An 11,437-nucleotide genomic window follows, 5' to 3' on the forward strand; every position below is an offset into this window, starting at 1 on the left:
TTCAAATTCATACACTATTGTTTATGATGCACCTAAGGTCCAGTGCATTAATGCCACTTGAACAAATGTAAACATAAGGATTATTGACACTTTATCAGATGGCCCAAAAATAGAATAACAATAATAAAGCATTAATGGTCCATCATATGTTTAAATGTATCTAATATATATAAGCCTAGTGGCGTGTGTTAGTCTGTGTGTGGAAAAAAACAAACAAGCTGCAGCGCCACCTGCTGGGCAGAGTTATACACTGACCTACTAAATTCTTAGCATTATCTAATATATAAAAGTAAAAGCCTAGCAGCGTGTGTTAGTGTGTGTGTGTGTGTGTGTGTGTGTGTGTGTGTAAAAAACTATTTTCTCAGAAAGGGCTCATCCAATTGACCTAAAATTTGGTATACTGACATTATTTGACAAGAAAATTAGAATAGTGAAGTCAGTTAACTTCCATCATCCCCCCTTCCCCCCGTGGGAGGGGTAGTAAAGGCTAAATTTACGAGTTGAGGGGTCAAACTCATTTTTGTGAGGTAATTTTACCTCATGAACACACATTAAAAAGGGCGCTTGCGTCGGGAAGTAACGCTCTTCCCCTGAGGAGGCCTGGGCTAGGCCCAAATGCATGACAAGAACCTTTTTAAGACCTTAAGTAGCTTGATTTGACTAGAATGCATGAGTATCATGCACGGGTTAACTTGTTAGTATATATTGAAGAAGAACAGAGCCCCTTATGTGCTGGAGAAGTGGAGCTACTGGGTAAATTTAGCACCTGATTGGTGAGCATAGGTAAGCATTTCCATTATATGTTTACTGTAGGGATCAGAGATCATTAAGTTTACAACCATTCAAACTGCTTTCACGGTATGGCACAGGACTTCAGTCCCATGACAAATACCAGGTATTACAAATAAAATACAGTTGTTGTACAAATTCACACTATCCAGGCTTTCACTATTCACTTTGCAAAGTATTCATCTCCTCTGAAAGACCCAAGTTGCTGCTAGGCAGAAAATATGTCCCACAATTAACGTTGATAATACTTAAAGCATTACTGCATATATGGAACACTACAGTAGTGTCACAATTATAACAGATAAAGTGGATTAACTTTTGCCCACCTGGATTAGCGCTGGCAGTAACAGAGGCAGAGAGTCTAACAAACTATGGTTTTCACCAGGGTACCCCGTAAGGCGGTTTGGGATTTTCTGCAGTTAAGTTTCCAGGTCGTGGCCCTCTGCACTGCCTCCAAGCGAAGCGAGCTGATATCACAGTGCAAGGGAGTGGTCAATGCAGCGGGAACTAGCTCTCATAAGGACAGTAGAATGCCTAATCAAGAAAGTGAAAAATAATCAGACTTCGATGTGTGACAAGTAGGCAGTAAAAGAAATAGTGTGTTGGGGAAACCAAGGAAAAAAAGGATGATGCATATTCTGATAAGCTTGAAGAGTCTTATTATACAGTGTAATGAGTTTGTGATTGCAAAGTGAGTGGGAATCACTCTGCATTCTATTGAATTTAAGATATTGCTGTAATATTAGTATTGCAATGGCTTATCAGGTACAATGTAAGTGCGTGAGCTAAGGAACAGCCCAAAGCTTGAGAACTATTCAGGGCCTAAGCTAGTTTTCATCAGCTTAATTTTAATCGATGGAAAAATATGTCACACAAACTAATATTAGCTTTTCCCTAGAAAGCAGTGATACAAGAATTGTTACAAGGATTGCTAACTACAAAGTCGTCCATGTGCCAGAGGCCTCAGAGTATTTGTGTTACTGTAAATAGGGTGCTATTATATGTGTGGGGAATGATTCATATAGTTCACATTTTATTTATAGTATTACTTTATAAAGGCCAATTTAAATAATAGATAATCATTTGTCTGCAGTCATGATGTAAATATAGTACATTCAAGTTTTATTTTCCATATTTATGAGTCATAAGAAAAATGGTATATAGAAAATAGGGGAGAAATATTTATAAAAACCTTAGAGGTTGTGCAGCCTGTAACATGTATTAATTGATTGTGTCAGATGTGACTAGTGACTAACTCTAGGGGATATATAGAATAATTCCCTCCCTACTGAGAATTATAGGGATATTAGAAGTTCCTGAGGAGTTCTGGTACCATATAAAAATCACAGGTCGAGTGCTTTTATATAGTTCACAGAAATCAGAGGTGACTTCTAATATCCATAGCAATTTACAGTTGGGTCTGCATAAATTCCTTATAACACACACTGTTTTCCTAAGGAATACTGAAGTGATGACATCAGAATCCACTGTTTATACAGATATTATTTACAGAAGTGTTTACATATTTTAAAATCATTTGTGCAAGGAACTTATTCCCTTCCATTCTGCACTTTTTTATACTTCACGTTCGTATGCAAACAAATTATTTGTTAGGCAGTAAAAACATATTTATCCAAATCATGTATAATAAATCAGGACTGGACCAATTTTGTGTGCTATTCCTCTCACCTTCATGACCAGATATATTTAGTGAGGGTACGAGGCATGCAGTCTAGCAGATTGCAGGCCAGCGGGAGAGAGCTAGGAGTGTGAAGAGAGCTGTTATCCTACAGCACTGTGGCATGTTCGCATTTTGAATGCTTGGATTTATTTTCACTTTCTAATAAATAAAACAGCACAATAATGTATTTTATTAGTGATTAAAGACACAGGCAAAATGTGCAGATCCTAATAAAACAATATAATTCTATTTTAGTGTAGATACTCCATTTTATCTTTTGTGAGCCTACAATAATATATGCAGATAGATTTACGGTTAGGAATGTGCAGCAGTGCAATCCCAAGAAAATTATGGTCTTTAAGCCTAACATTTAAAAGAAGAAAATGAAACAAATGTTTTATATTACTGTTCCCCAAATTGAACAAATAACGTGCAACCTAAACGGCTGATGATTACCTCTTCTTACTTCCTAACATTCTTGGCGTTTCATTGAAACCAAACCTTGGGACTGAACATTAGTTTATTTTGAGGAATTCCAGACCAGTTAATCGACAAATGATAGATATCTTTGTAAATTAAGATTAGGGGTGGAGATGACAATAACTGTAGATCTACTCCATCAGAGAAGCTTCCTGGACCAAGTTTTATAACTTCATTTTCTCATTTGAGATATTCTTTATTTAAATAAGGTCATACTTGCCAACTCTCCCGGAATATCCTGACCCGAAATCTGGGTCAGTCTCCCGGACTCCCGGGATAGAGGGCAATTCTCCCGATTCCCAACAGGCTGTAGTGAAGTAAACGGAGGGGGCAGGGCTTATTGGCATAATGGACGCGTCATTGTGGCCCTGCCTCCTAGTTTTATTGGTCAAAAAGGGTGGTGACAAATCTAAGCAATAAGATATTTTTATCTGATACATTATTCATACTAAATCTTGGTGTCACTCACGTGTTTCTCTCATTTTTCAGGTGAACGCTGAGATCGAGTGCCAAATTCAAGCAGGCACTTGTATTTAAAGAGCACTCTGAACACTTCTCAGTGCCAAGGTATAAGTATTCTACATACCAGTGTTACCGTCTTTGGCTTGTTTAACCACTCTCTTATGATTGCTCCATTTGTGCTTTCCTGGGTTACGGATCTTGCCTTCCTTTGAACACTTCTCTGACTTCTGCTTATTCTTTATACTGGCCTAACTATCCAGCCAAAACTTTCTTTTAGGGGGCCCTGGTGAATACCACGGGATTCTTTAGGCTCAGCACCTCTATTCTGCCAGTGCTATTCTTGGGTGACACTTGGGTCCTGATTCAAGTCCAGACATACATCTCTGCATGCATCTGACACCAATGACCCCTTACATCTTCAAAGGCGGAATAGGGGAGGGAAGTGGCAGACTAACGTAGGCCATGTACAGTGAGTGCGCATTATTGCAGGTGCGGCTAATTTAAATCCTGTGTTTATCACAAGTATGCTTGTTTTCAGCTGCATCTTTTGCACCTGCTACAGGTAAATGTTGGATGATAGTGAAGACCAACATGATATTAACTCTCTTATTCAAGCTGGATGACTGCCAGTTCACTGGCACTCCTGGCACCACCTATCTCAAACACCATTATATACCATTGGAGGGGGACGCCTGTTGCACCATTTTGCTTACTAACTTGCATGTATGCGTGTCAGTAGCACCAATGGAAAACTGTAAGCATTGCATATTTATTTTATTTTATAAGCAGTCGCATATGTTAGCATTTATTTTTTACTTTCCAGTCTTTCAAATCTTTTGATATATATTTTTTTACAGTTTTGGTTTTTAAATGACCTCTTGTATTCGACTGTATAGCAATGAAATATGTCACTATATTAAATCTAATATTTTGTCTTTCATCTGCCCCACACAGACCATTAATAATTTGCATTGGTTTCAATATGGATATTGTTGGACTTGTAATTTGAAATTTCAAAGGGAGCTGAAAATTATTATATGTAGAAGAAGCATTTTTCCCATCCAGGGATAACATTAGATAATTGTCAGGAGGCAGCAGTGTTTTAGGACTAATAAGGAAAACTAACTAAATACACATACGTGCGTTCTGATGTGAATTCATTCTAAGTACGCATGTAGAACAATAGTGGATTTGCTCCCCAAAAAAATAAAAAATAAAAAATACAGCTGTATGCATGTCTACTCCTATGGTGAAATTCCGTACTGTAACGTAATTACTGCTGTATTCACATCATAAAGTATCTTAAGAAACACGCAGATGTGAATACGGAACCACGCCACAGTTGTTTGTTCTTTTACACACAGAAAACTCACAATTTGGGCATATTCAATTAGGGTTCCGGTTCACGGTAACGCGCGTTACTGTGAAAAGTGCGCGTTCTTGCCGGATTACGGTACCGCAATAACGTGGATTTTCGTACGCAACCCTATGGGCTGCGAATGAAAATCCACGTTATTGCGATAACGTGGATTAAGTTCGCTGCCCGTTCCGGTGCGATCCCGCGAACCAGGACCCTAATTGAATATGCCCCTTTAAGTTCTGATTTGCATCAGGCACTAGGAATCCACCACTTCCGGACTCCAGTGCGTGACACTTGCTGGTTGCAGTCGGGGTTCTTCATTAGACATCTCATACCTGATTCATGTTCGAACACAACCTGCACGCAACTTGCAATTAAAAAACGAGCACAAAACTTGAGCATAGTTCCGACCATATTCCAAGCCAAGCGGATCTCAAGATACGTGTCAATTTGAATCTTGGTGTTAGTACGCTCTGCTTAAACGTTATTTGCTGTATGTAAACAGACAGAACACAGTGCAGGATAAGCACATATATTTATGTAATATAAAGTTGCATCCTACGCATGAACAAAAATTCTATAAAATAAATTAACAACTCATAATACTATAATCATTATTAATAATATGTGTTTTTTTTAAAATGTAAATACAGAAAACAGAATGTTCTTAATGTGTACTGTACATACATTCTCTAACTAGTATTCAAATGCTCTTTGCTATATAGTGATATGCATACATCTAGTTTTTAATACAAAGACGATCCCGTCATCACCATCAGTTAACACTTACACTTGACCTATTTAGAGAAACCTAGTACTTGAATCGGCTGCATCTGCATTGCCACAATCTCAACATTCCTTTACTGTACATTTCCAATCTTCTTCCGACCCTTCCCTCCCGTGTTCCGCCCTTCAAGTCATAGGCTGAAGTGTCATTTGCCTTCCGATATGAATTGCAAGTAATTGCGTTCATTGGTGTAAGGTCCATTTCTGAGCATGCACAGAGGTAATTCATGCAAGATATGGGACTTACGTCTGAACAGTAATTCTGACTCTACATAAAATACCTAAATATTTCCCCAATAGGAATACTTAAATATCCCTGAAGCAACAAATTCTCTTGTCAGTGCTGCAATTCAACTTTTGCCCTGTTATTTCTTGGGGATCAGTTAGTCCGAATGAATATAAAGTAAGGTCAAGAGTACATTACATCTGTCTCCATTAGAATGCTAGCAGAAGCATATTAGATCATTTTGACAGCTATATGCAAATTGAGCCCCCCTCTTGGTTAACAAACAGCTACAAAAATATCAACAGAGATACTATATTGTCATTTCGACAATCTGTTAATGTATTCCCACTAAATACATTATACCCATAATGTTGGTTTAGGTAACCTGGGCCTCTAATGTTTGAGGTTAGTTAGAATTGGACGTATGTCCAACTTTCAAGTGCAAAATTCTGCATTAGCTCATGTGCAGTAAAACCATGTGGAGTGCAGAGTTTAATGTAAATTGCACTCGAGTCCCCTTGTAAAACTGCAAATGCCAGCAAACTCTTATCTGTCAGTGCATACTAGTGCAATGGGACCCGTAGTGTCACATAGTAAAGTACTAAATAACCACACATATCTCAGTAAAAGTCCTTTTAAGTATTTAAATATTTAACCCCCCACCCCCATCATCACTCATTCTCCACTTTAAATTACTCCAAAATCCTAAGGGATGTTGATGTTGTTGTTCTTCTGTTCCATCACCTTCCTTTTTTTCTTCTGTTTTCAATGAAAGTTGAAGTTCAAAATCAGTTGAAAGGCACATATTCTCAAACCCTGTCCTAATGAAGGAAATTGTAGTTGCTGAGTATTTTTATATTTTATAGCTGTATATTACACTTACTGTCTTTCTATCAGATATTATTGTCAGTTTAACATGTTTTAGACAATATATGCTTTTGTTCTTTAAATATGTAGTACTTTGTTTCTCTGTTATTATACCTTATTTTAGAATCACAGTGAACATGTGATATGTGAAGTGATATACAGCTTGCACACTAACAATTGTTACTATATAGTCAAAATTTAATTCACAAAATGCATATTATTTGTGGGTATTTTTGGACAGCACGGTGGCACTATGGTTAGCATTGCTGGGGTCACTGGGGTCATGGGTTAGATTCTGACCGGGGCCCTATCTATGTGGAGTTTGTATCTTCTCCCCATGGTTGCATGGATTTCCTCTAGGGAAGCACTAACATCCTGACATCCTCGGGTGAAAATATGGCCACATTGCCAGGCACTGATTCATCTTTGGGAGTCATTAAAAGGCTGAGACACACAGAGTAGCCATGTCCTGGAATTTGAAGACCTACTTGACCACCAAGCTTCAGGACCAGCCCTTGCGCCAACTTCCTTCCTGACGCTGAACCAGCAGAGCGCACATGGGATTCAGTTATCATCATCAAGGCTAACCTGGTTCTAATACTCTCCCTGGAGTGACGGTCCTTCGAGGCTAACCCTACTATAGACTACAGATTGCAGAGCACATACCCGATTTCCATACCTTGAGGTGAGACGCATGTTCTGCTCCCTTGCATACGTGCTGTATGTGCCCATATCTTGGATATCAGTGGTTATCTTCCCTCAGTTGCCCACCTGGTGGTGTTCAGTGCAGCTGCTGCTGAATGGAGGGACAATCTCATCTTCACTGTGATATCAACTGGCATCCCACCCACCTTGAGGCTCATCGGAGCGGGCCTGTGGGATCAATCCCTCTACACCTTCATCGTTGCAGGGTCCAATGGAATCCAGCTGAACCCTCAGTTTTTTTCCTGTTTGTGTCTCTAGGAATTATCCTGTGGGACAGAGTTGTCTATGCTCGTTTTCTTGTTTGTTGCTACTCCTCAATGACTTGGATATAAATCTCATTTCTGTTTGTACTACTCACGCCCCATTATTGACTTAGAAGACACTTCTCCCGTAGTTATACCATACTCAGGATCCTCTATATTTTGCTGCTATTGACACCTGGAGGCCACATTGACACCTCCTGCAGTGAGCTGTATTTGGTGCCCTCTTATTTTGTTCGAGCTTATTTTCAATGCCCAATATAATTGTATAGGATCTTATTCTCTGCTACCCGACCCTTACTCGTGTTTGGAATTTGGGGAGCGACCATACCTCTGGGAATAGAATTTTTGATTAATTTGATTATTGCTTGATTGTGTATTTCATGTTCTCACCTCTTTGCTCACTCAGACACTGTATTGTTACATATTTATTTCTCATTCACTAACTGACCGCTTAGTGATACTATACTAACATTTCTTGCTTATAACATATTGTACTAGTGTTCTAAACCAGTGATGGCTAACCTGTGACACTCCAGGTGTTGTGAAACTACAATCCCCAGCATGCTTGCCAGCTATCAGCTAGTTATCTACTGGCAAAGCATGCTGGGACTTGTAGTTTCACAACACCTGGAGTGTCACAGGTTAGCCATCACTGTTCTAAACCATTGAAATGCTAGTATTTTAGATTTCTACTTATCTATAATTAATGGTGTTCACTGTATAGTGATATTTGAACTATGCACTCTGATTTGTTACATTACACACTCTCTCCTTTGATCGGCTCACCACTTACCCAGTGTCCAGTTTTTCTTTTAGTAACGAGGTAATGCCTTTTTTCCTTTTGAGAGATAGTTTATTCATTTTATCAAACTCTATTTGGATATTGTAGACGATTCTATTAAAGTCATTTTATCACTTACCAATAAAACATTGTCCAATGCGATTGTTGTGGTTCCAACGCACAATGTATTTAAATGCAAAATATAGCAGGATTTTACAGCAAGCCATTGTTACAAATTAAAGATGTTTAAAATAAAGCAGGAAAGTATAAAAACACAGAATATATTACATCTTCCTTATACGGTTCACCCAGGTTTGATGAATGCAGCCATGCTCTCACGTTGCCAGGATCAAAGAGAGGTAGAACAAAAGCCAGCATGCTTGTATATAGTGTACAGATAACACTTAGTGAGGTCTTCATTGGTCCAGGGTTAATGATTTTCCAGTTCCTTGCAAGTTATAGGTCAGTTCATTCGATCCTTACAAAGGGTGAGGGGCAACCTCCCCCAACCATTGTTCACATGTTTTGACTCTGAATGACCAGTTCAAACTGACCCACACAAAAGTATTTTTGATTATTAATCTCATATTGCTTGTATCTTGCGATCGCTAGATGCGATCGCTACTCTGTCCACACTGGGTTAATTCTGGTGAAATAAGCTTTAATATGAGACCATACACTTTACCTTTTAAAACACCTGAACCATAAATACCTTTACTACAGTATTATATATGAATAAATAAACAATCTAATACATTTTAGTAATAAATGAATGTGGTTTGGAACCTTAATAAATATGAACTATATATATAAGTGAATGTGTAAGAGCGAGTGTAAGTGTGCGATTTTTATCGTGCGATTGCGCCATGACACGTGGAGTACTGATCGCACGGTAACACAATATTAATCAATATACTTTATTGCATCCAATTATTCGTCTTTAACAGCTCCACCCTTTGATAGTACATACAACTATCACCTTAAAGATTTTATTGCAGGATCTCAGTAGTATGTTTCATTGTTCAGTAATGTAAGTACCTCTTTGTGTATGACCACACTGTCTGTAGATCTCAGACAGTTTACCATAAAAGAGAGTCATAATCCTAGAAACAATTTTCTTTTAGTATGGAGCATATACCTCTGGAGCTTGGAAATAACCTTTTGTATGCCCTTCAAGGGTGCGACAGACCATGTATCAACAATATACAATATCCTACAACAGTTCTTCATCCCTAACATGTTCATCTGTCCGAAGCATGTCTTTTAGCTCAGACAACATTTAAAAAATGCATGTTCACCAATAACATCATCCTATGTCTATCAACAATGTAATTTATGGTCTCCTTCAGCCTGAGTTAGTATATACCCTCTATTAATGTCAACATTTCTTGTCATCAACACTTGTGGGGCGGGCTATTGTCTGTTCATTCTTCCCAGTCTCTCAATACTCAAGTTTCTTTGCACGTGAAACAATGATCGACCTGCCAAATATTGGAAGACTCCAAACTAAGGGACCTAGCTGTCTTACCTTTCACCCAGTGACCTCCCACCCCATAATTCAGGTACCTCAGGAATATTTAGTGGAAAGAGAACTACTCCTACTTGATATAATCTCTGAGGCACGTGAGAGCACACCCAGCACTCAGTTTGGTCTATAACCTTAACCACCCATGAATGATAATCATTCTCAAGGATGCTTGCTCAAGTCCGTATATTACTGGACTGGCATTGCTGGATACACCTCTCTTCTAATATGGGGTCAATGTACTTACGGACGTAATACTCCTCAGACAATAGCCCCTCACACTGTCTCCAAGCTCCAAGGTTACCAAATTTTCATTTACCCCTGAATTGAATAGAGTAATTGGCTGGACCAATTGGCTAACAACTTCTTCTTCATCCCCAACTCCTCAATATCACTACCTGAACTGTCACAATTCCTCCATGTAATGTCCTACTTATGTACCGCCATTGCTATAAAAAGTTTTTCAGTTGCCTCATCATCGCCCCCTAGACTAGAAAAACACTGAAGACCAATGTATATCAATTGATTTTCCCTCTGCCAACTCACATGCCATTTTCAATCCCACACGTTCAGCTACTTGGCTAAGTGAGAAGGGCAAAGGGGTCTATCTCTATAACATTTTCTTCAAATATAACAGTATCCAGTGCATGTCGGTCTAACAGTGAAAAAATATAAAACATGACAATTTTACATTTTCTAGGGTTTCACATTATGTCAGGTCTTGTGGCACAAATCCTACTCCAATGTTCTACACAGAGATGCATATATGCATGACTACTTAATTTACCTTCAGCTAGTCTCCTGTCTCCACCCTTTGTGCATATATATAAAGGCACACTTTGCACAGGAAACAAAAAGGCAGATATGCAATCTATAAAACATGAATCATATTTCCACAACAAAAACCTCTCTGCTTAAAATCAGCAGCTTCTATACACATAAAAGCAAACCCCTAGCTGTTTCCATGACTTATGTCAATCAAGTGTGTGTATTCTTGACTCTGTCTGATGTCACAAATGTCTTAGCCCCATGAATGAGACCATGTCTACGTGTTTTTGTATCTCTTTACAAGAAAAGAGTGAGATATTATCAGAGATGTAAAGAATGAGAACTAGGAGAGCAATGAATAATAAAACAAAAAAAAAGATTTGCAGACAAACAGAAAAGTAGAATAGCAAAGAAGCAAAGTATGAGATTTTACAGCAAAAGGACAGCTGGATTGGACACTATGGGAAAATGATTCTACTTTTCCACTAATCCCCTTAGCTATTCCCTAAACTATGACCCCCTCCCCATTCTTCTCAAGTTTTACTGGGTGTTACGTGTCACCCATCCAATCCAGTGTCGTCCATCGTTAGCTCGTATGGAACTCGGTATCTCATGATCATGCTAACTATATACATTTGCGATAGACTCATGACTATAATGGAGAAGTGCAAAGTTAACCCTTAGTTACGCATACTTTGTATCTCACATGTGTTTATACCTGAAATACATAAAAACAACATTAGA

Source organism: Mixophyes fleayi, chromosome 7, assembly GCF_038048845.1.
Source record: "Mixophyes fleayi isolate aMixFle1 chromosome 7, aMixFle1.hap1, whole genome shotgun sequence".
Classification (NCBI taxonomy): domain Eukaryota; kingdom Metazoa; phylum Chordata; class Amphibia; order Anura; family Limnodynastidae; genus Mixophyes; species Mixophyes fleayi.